Here is an 8,592-nt window from a genome sequence, read left to right as displayed (position 1 = left end):
CCGCTGCCATTTCTCAGTGGCCTCTCCCACTCTTGGAACCGAGAAAGCTGGGGAATGAAGGATGTGGGAGGCGAGGGGGGAGAGCAGACGCCAGAGGCCCTCTCAGCCCAGCCCCCTGCAGAACCATCAGGGTCTCCTTAAAACACGGTGCCAGGCTCCACGCTGAGACGATGGTGCGGGAGGGGACCAAGCTCGCGGGTCTCTGATGTGCAGGTGGCGTTAGAGGGCGGCACTGGAGCAGGAGCAGCTGAGTGCCAGCCCCCGGGCATGTGGGGAGGAGAGGGTAGGCCTGGTGCCGGGTGGGGGACAGTCCTGGGGCTGCTGTTTAGACAGTCAGGCTCCGCTGATGGGCGTGACTTCACAGCCTCTCCAGCTGGTGGTTTCTAACCCACTTCTGGTTGAAAGTCTGGTTGGGGGTGGGTGTTTGGACTCAGGGAGGGAGTTTCCCCCCATGTCTGTGGCTTCAAAGTGGAACAACTCACTGTGCTCTATGGGGCCAAGAAGACAAGTGCTGGGGCTGGATACTTCAGAGATGGGACTGGGTTTTCCGCTGTGTAATGAATACATATTCCATAAATAAAGCAGCGAGCAAGCCAGTGAAGACACCAGTGAGCAGGACAATGCACACCTCCTGTGCCCCCTTAGGGTGGTCCTCCCCTGCCCCTTGCCCCTTGCCCCTGGCGGCAAACACCATGCCCTTGGCTACTGCTGCAGGCATCCAGCCTGGCTGCGCGGGGAAGCAGGACGCTTTGACCCTGGCTCTCCAAGGTCAGAGACATCTCCAGAGTATTGACATTGGCCACCCACACTGAGAGGGAGAAAGAGGGGAGACGCACCTTCCCTGTTCCCCACCCGGGAGGGTAGGAGGGAAGGCAGGGCTTGGGGACCAGGGCTGGGCCACATCAGGTAACTGAAGGCCGGCTGAGCAGCCCTCACCCTGGGCAGCTTCATGAGAGGGCTGGGCATGGACTGGAGACCTGGATGGACCCAACCTTTACACACAGAAACATACAGCAGGCACAACCCCCTCAACACACCTCCCCGGGAGCCAACCGCAGCCCTGCCGGTGGGGAGGTGCCTGGCACGTGGTGGGTGGGAGGGGACAGGTCACTGGATGGGCAGGTGGTGAGGAGACAAGCAGGATGGCACGTGGTTTATGGGAAACCAGCTGTCCAGGGCCTCAGGTTGGGAGTCACCAGCCACGCTCATTCCCTCCTCAGTCTGCCACGCGGTTCTGCTGGCTGGGTGTGCCTTGTCCTCCGAGGTGACCTGCACGTGGACATGGAAACATGTGAACAGAACGGGCGTTAAGACAGCAACTGAAGAACGTCATTCCTTAAAAGCAGATCTGAGCACCGTGAATAGATTTCAAAGCGACAATGACCCTGACATTTTATGCAAAATTATGGGTAATTATTTACACACCCATTAGGAAAGATGGTCTGTAGCATTTACGTGGTTCTTTAAAAAATGATGAAACACTAAAGTGGTATTAAGGGATTGCAGGTTGTCTGTAGGCACAGCCCAGCGGCCAGGTGCAAAGGATCGACAGAAACGGTGGGCGTTTCAGACCCATGGCCCGTTCTCAGTGTTGAGATTTGCAGGAATCGCTGGATTCGGAGGACCAGGGCTCAGTGGGGATTTCTGCACGTGCCAGAGGCTGGCTGCTTGATGCGAGTCTACACTATTCAGCCTGAAGTTGTCAATCAGGTTGTCCTTAAAAAGAAAACTTGTTTCCACTGTCTTTCTTGTGGGCACTTGTCCGCATGGCTTTGTGTAACAGCTGTGATCATGAAGCAGTGGGCGAACTGAAGTTTGATCGGTTTTTGTGTTTGTATCTTTGGGTTCTGATACCTGGGGCTGCTTACAGGGGTGCTGCCGGCATAACGGGGCCCAGGATTACAAGTGAACACTGTCGCACTTTCAGATTTCATGATGGTTTCAGCTCTAGGCAGAACATGCCCGGATTCTTAGGTAGGTGGCCACTAAACTTGTTGCAATTGTTGGCAGTTTGCAGACCACCCATTACCATGCCAATAGGGACTTAGGAGCCTAGAAGCCGATCTGGAAACTGCAGAGGAATGGCTGCCACGCTCCGTGTCGGCGAATGCCAGTTTCCCCTCCTCCCTCAGCGACTGGTCTGCCAGCGAGTGGGATCTTGCCTGGCCCAGAATGGCAGAATGCTGGGTGACAGGTGCGATGTGGCACAGGTGTGCCAAGGCCTGCGACGACCTCAGAGTCTGCCTGCTGCTCATGGGCCGGGAGAGATGTCCGTGTGCAGAACTGCAGCCTCATAACGAGGGTTCGCCTGACCGTTACCTCCGTGCCATGTCACCCCTGTTATATTATGTAATAGATTTACGGCTCAGTAGGGTGCCTTGGCTTAGCCTAATCTTTGCACAGAAACTCCTTTAGTTGCAGTTTCCTCCAAGGCAAGGCAAAGCCGTGACCTTGAAGGGGTGGCGAGGGCACCGAGAACGGGCCTCTTTCCCACCGACAGGTGGGAGCGGGGAGGGCACCTGCATGAACAGGTCGTGTTTGGCTGCAGATGTTTCTGAATTAGAGGCGTTTACAGCTGCTTCTTCGCTCACAACAAAGGCTGCTTTCTTCCCTGAGGAAGGTGCCAGCGAAGGCCTTTGGCTTTGATTTGGTGAGTGTTTCCAGGAGCAGGTGTTTGATGGCAGGGCCAGAAGACATGCTTCAGGTCATTCAGTTGCCGGGGTCTTTACTCCCTGGTGCATGCACCTGTATGTGTGTGTGTGTGTGTGTGCACAGTGTGCGTGTGTTCATGTGCGTATGTGCAGGTGTGCATTGCATGTGAACGTTCATGTGTGTGTATGTGAGCATATGTGTGTGTGTGTGAGTGTGAGCATGTACACTGTGCACTAGGGGTGGGGTAGAGCCTCAGCCCCTCATTATAAATGCATATGCAGGCCCTTCTTTCCGCCCTAATTAATTAGAAGTAATGGCGTCCTCATTGCTGGCACGGGAGGGAGTGGGCTGGGAACTAATTGGCCTCTTGCTTTCAAAGCCCCATTCGATGGGACAGTTTTCAACGGGAGGTGCATGGTCACCTTTCCTGTTGTTTTTCCAGGGAGCGTCTGTGTGGGACTCTAACTGGATTGGAGGCTGGGGTGATGGGACGAGAGCTGATGGAAGGTGACCCCAGTGCCTGTGTGTGAATGTGGCTACAGGTTTTCCCAGTGCCTTTCCTTGGAGGAGTTCAGCCCTTTACAGTGCTTCCTGTCACCGCCCCCTCCCTCCCTGAGTCTCCTCACTGGCAGATGCTGATACTCTGGACAGAGAGGGCTCGGGGAGCACGTGCCTGGGGGCAGGTTCCTGTGCTGTGTGCTTGCAAAGCTTCCTGTGGGCATCATGGCCTGCGGGCATCATGGCCTGCGGGCATCATGGCCTGTGGGCATCATGGCCTGTGGGCACCGTGGCCTGTGGGCATCATGGCCTGTGAACATCGTGGCCTATGAACATCGTGGCCTCTGAGCATCTGGCCTGCGGGCATCATGGCCTGTGAGCATTGTGGCCTGCGAGCATCTGGCCTGTGGGCATCATGGCCTGCGGGCATCATGGTCTGTGGGCATCATGGCCTGTGGGCATCGTGGCCAGTGGGCATCATGGCCTGCGAGCATCTGGCCTGCGGGCATAATGGCCTGCGGGCATCGTGGCCTGTGAGCATCGTGGCCTGTGGGCATCGTGGCCTGTGAACATCGTGGCCTGTGAGCATCTGGCCTGCGGGCATCATGGTCTGTGGGCATCATGGCCTGTGAGCATCGTGGCCTGTGGGCATCATGGCCTGTGAACATCATGGCCTCTGAGCATCTGGCCTGCGGGCATCATGGCCTGCGAGCATCGTGGCCTGTGAACATCGTGGCCTGCGAGCATCGTAACCTGCAGGCATCATGGCCTGTGGGCATCGTGGCCTGCGGACATCGTGGCCTGTGGGCACCGTGGCCTGTGGGCATCATGGCCTGTGGGCATTGTGGCCTGTGAACATCGTGGCCTGTGGGCACTGTGGCCTGTGGTCATTGTGGCCTATGAACATTGTGTGGCCTGCGAGCATCATGGCCTGCGGGCAGGGACTCTGCCTAGCCTGACGCATGGCAGACACTGTGTGAACACTGTTTGAGAGGATGGGATGCGGAGGGATCTCATCCATTCTCCTTGAGAAGAAAACAGGGGGTAGAAGTTGGCAGGAAGCAGGGCAGGGACGGGTGAGACGAGTCTGGGGTCCAGGGTGGACACTAGGGGCTCACTCAGCAAGTGCAGGGTGGGTGTCTGCACAAACTGAGTGGGTGCCCCCTTAAGCTGTGCACCCTGGGGCCCGGCCTAGAGCACGCATTGCCCTGCTTCCTGTCTCCTCCAGGGATGGGGTCGGCCAGCTGAGACCAGCCCACGGTCAGCAGTGCTTTGCCTGCGCTGTCTGAACCCTCCGATGCCCCAGGGCCAAGTGCTCCCATTCCGAGGTCTGCTTCCCGCTCTAGGCGTCCTGACCCAGCGGGTTGGTGAGGAGAGTGGGCGCTGGGGACAGAGGCGAGGCTCCTGTGTGGGGCCTGCCGCCTGAGGCCTGGCTCAAGTTGGTTCTGGCGAGAAGAGCTGGGAGGGTCTCTTCAGGACCACTCCCCAGTTGGACAAAATACCTCTCCCCCCAGAGAGCCGGGGCGGGGGTGAGGGGGAGGCCCAGCTCAGGGAGAGGACTGGTGGGCTGTGGGAACTGGGAGGGGCTTGGGAAGCAGCCTGGAGGCGAGGCTGTGGCTGTGTGGCAGGTCCAGTGGAGCCACAGCAGGCAGGTGGCAGAGAGAGGGGCCACACCAATGTGGCTCCAGCCTGGGGGGGTGGGGTGCAGCGCAGGTGTGTGCACCGCACAACCAAGTTGGCAATGCTCCCTCCGGACTGAGGAGTCCCAGCCGAGGCCTGTGGCATCGGGGACCCTGTAGGGACAGGTATGCCAGGGGAGAGCCACAGAAAGGTAGGTAGGTGGATAGGTGTATGTACTAGTATGTATGTATGTATGTATGTATGCATGTATCATCTATCCATCTATCATCTAGTATCTATTATCTATCTATCTATCTATCTATCTATCTATCTATCTATCTATCTATCATCTATGTATCTATCCATCTATCAGCTATCTATCTAATCTATATCTATCTATCCATCCATCTATCATCTATGTATCTATCATCTTTCCATCTATCTACCTACCTATCCATCCATCTATCATCTATCTATCTTACTTTCCCGTCTGTTTCTCTTGCCCGAGCCCATGGCAGGCAAGCTGTCCCCGGCTGCTTCTTTAGTCGCCTTAAACTAGGCGAGTGGGGCTGGGACTTCAGGTCTGGGCCAGGTCTCGCGTCTGGCCTCCTTTCCTTTTCAAAGACCTCCCAGAGTTGCAGTGGCCAATGCAGCCCCGAGCAGATTGCTATAGGGCCAAGCAGCGGTCCCTTCCTTCCTGACTGCCAGGGTCCAGGCCTCCCCAGCCAGGTGCCTGAGGAGACCCCTCCCCCACGAGGCCAGGGTCACTGGCAGGGAGAGTGGGTTTCCCTGAGGTGGCTCTGGGCTTCCAGAAGATGGGGCTGGAGGGCCTGCCACTCGCCCTGCACCTGGGAGTCCATGGGGCAACCACACCACACAGCTGGCAGCTCTTAGACATTGGGGTTGTTTCTCGACATCATCGCACTGTGTCTTCCTGACTGAGGCGCGGGCTGGGCTGAATTAGTGGCTACGTTAACAGAGGAGCCGAGGCCCTGAAGAATAAAGTGACTCATTCAAGGTCTAGTTCACCAGCTGGTCCAGGTAACCCCAAGACTCTGGCCTCTGACCAAAGGGCACCTCAATGGGCCTCCCGTCCGATGTGGGTCAGGAGAGAAAGCTGACGGCACAGAGCCTGGGGACCGCAGAGAGCTGCATCTGTCTTGTCCAGCCACACCAGGGACCCATTAGGGCAGACCCCACAAAGGCCACCTTGTCCTTGTCCCGGCCAGTCAGCCCTGCCTGAGGACAAGCACAGAAGGGCCCTTGCATCGAACTAGGGGAGGAGACCCCATGAAAGTGGGTAACGGTGTGGAGACAGGAGGCGGAAGCTCGAGTCCTCGGAGCACCACTAATATTGGTGTGCCCTCGGCCAGGTCACTGCACCTGACTCCGCAGATCCCTCGCCTGTAAAACGGGGCTACAGAGGGGTCTTCTAGAGCCTAGAATCTAGGCGGGTGAGAAGAACATACGAAATGTTTGTGCCTGCGCTATGCACACTGTGGCACACGAGCCAAGGGCGTCCCTGCTTTTAGTCATGGGGACAGAGAGAGGAGGCCACACAAGATTTCCATCTTGAATGTTTGCTTCTCTACTTGAGAAGCAAAACCCTTCGTAAACTGTGAGCTACTGTCCACAGCAAGGGAATTGTCAGGAGGCCCGATGGGAGTGATGGATCCATCACTGGGCGGGGCGAGCGCCGTCCCCGCAGATGCGTTCCTGTCCAGCATGTGAGAATTGCCAGTGACCTTGCCTGTCCTCTGGCCGCTGAGCGGCGACGCTCCTGCAGGGCCCCCACGGCAGCTGCCTGGGCCGGGAAACGGGAACCAGTTCCTCCAGATCCCAAAGAAATGAATGGCAACGACAGGGGTAAAAATATCTGCGCGCTGAGCTCGCTCGCTCAGCGCCTTTCATCTAAGGATCGTTTAGGCTTAATTATAGAGCTCGGTGCTCATTGGGCTTTTGATTAATTTTCTTTTCAGCTTGAAGAGGGTGAGTGTAGTGGGTCTGCGTGCGCGTGCGTGCGTGTTTACATCTTTCTTTGCAACTCAGTTGGGAGCTGGCTCTGGCGGTGTTTAATTGTGTCCGCGGCTGTTCGATGTGCCAAGCAGAGCTGGCGAGGCCGTTGTTCCTGCTGCCCCCACCCCGCGGGCTGCTCCTGCAGGGATGGGGGGGTGGGGGCAGGGCAGGGCCTCGCTCAGCTGGGGCCTCAGCTGTGTTGCTTGCTCCCTCCTCCTGAGCTTATGGTGCCTCAGGGATCCCGAGACCCCGAGAACAGACTGCTCCTCGCTCATCGCCAGTGCTGCGGAGAGCTGCCAGGCAGCGCCCCACGCTGCGCCCAGTGGGCATCTCCGGCCAGTCTCCCTGGGTTACACGGTTCTCGGCATAGAAATCAGTGTTCGCTTATTTTTAATACATTCACTTAGTAGATCGGGCGAGGCTGCATGGCTGCGTAGGAGCAAATGACTGGCTTTCTCCTTCGCCTCCTCTCTTTTGTGCCCTCCTGGCAGGGAGCACCAGGGAGGCAGCTCAGGGCCTGGGTGAACAGGGGATTTGGAGCAGACAGCCCAGCTTGAACCTGCTCCTGACATTTTCTGTTTGTGCCAATGAATAAGTCACTTAACGTCTGTGTTCCTCAATGCAGTGTTTGTAAAGTGGGGATGATAATAATGATACTACACTCCTCCAAGATGGTCTAGGGGGTGAGAAAATGCATATGGAAGCCTTTTGTAAAATATAAATCACAGTTCTTTTATTTTGCTGCTCAGAACATGACTTGACCTGTGAGGTAACACGCCTAGCACCTGGACGGAGGGCGTCGTGAAACGACCTCGGATGGGACTGGAGCGGGGACGAGCCTCCAACCTCCCTCCTGCTGTGGACCAAAGCCATGACCCGGCAGGTAAAATGTGCGCTGCAAAGGGCCCGAGTTAAGAGCTCAATTTAAAACAGAGGGCACAGATCAAACCGATCAAAGGGAACCTGGAACATTCATTTTCTAACATAATTGTAACAAGGACCTCTCCCGTTCTTTAAAGGGTGGATCCAATCATCTCCAGTGCTAAGAGGGTGATGGTTCAGGGTGGAGCCCAGAGCGGACGGTGGGGCTCAGGTAAGTGTGACTGTGCTGTGATCCGAGGTGTGGGAGGCCCAGGCCCTCCTCTGGGCCCTGCTGGTAAGTAGGGATGTGGCCCTGAGATGAGCTAATTTAACTGGACCTCAATTCCCTCGGGATCGTGGAATAAAAGCTCTCAAAGGTGACTACAGTGAAGAACCTATGTCTTAATGAAATGCTGTTTTCCAGTCTCTCTCTCTCTCTCTCTCTCTCTCTCTGTGTGTGTGTGTAGAATCCCAATGTAATCCTAAGACCAGCCAACTAATCAAGGCACTGAATGAATCCCTTTAACCTGATCTCCCCTCTGCCGCCAGACCTGGGGGCTCTTGGGGACACGCCTGATGGGAGCAGGGAGGAGACCTGGAGGTGACTCCCTCTGGACAGCCTTTCACTTCGCAATATCCTGGCTGCGCTGAGGGGCGTGATCGAGGCTCACAGACAGAAAAGGGTGTTTTCCTGTAAAACGGCGATCACTTTAAAACAATTGGCTGCAGGGCCCCAGCACATCGCCAGAAGATTTCAGAACTGAGAGGCCCCGCTGCAGAGCTCACAGTATCACTGACAATGACCACAGTGTATATTTGGTTATTGTCCAGGGCTTTATCTTTTGTAAGTACTTTCCTATCTATTTCTCTCATTTTGTCATCACATAATTTTCGAGAAAACTGGCCTGGAGTCAGTTCTTTTGAAATTCTGAAAAGTGCGTTTTC

The 8,592-nt window shown here is 56.1% G+C and overlaps 1 long non-coding RNA gene across 1 annotated transcript; it reads left to right on the top strand.

The window, feature by feature from the left end:
- The first annotated feature begins 6,763 nt into the window (after positions 1-6,763).
- LOC107184868 lies at positions 6,764-8,028 on the top strand. The gene is made up of 2 exons (XR_001515772.1): positions 6,764-7,669; positions 7,806-8,028. It is a non-coding gene; the product is annotated as an uncharacterized LOC107184868 (long non-coding RNA).
- Positions 8,029-8,592: the final 564 nt, after the last annotated feature.

Source organism: Myotis davidii, unplaced genomic scaffold (assembly GCF_000327345.1).
Source record: "Myotis davidii unplaced genomic scaffold, ASM32734v1 scaffold668, whole genome shotgun sequence".
Taxonomy (NCBI): domain Eukaryota; kingdom Metazoa; phylum Chordata; class Mammalia; order Chiroptera; family Vespertilionidae; genus Myotis; species Myotis davidii.
This window is presented reverse-complemented; position numbering and strand designations above follow the sequence as displayed.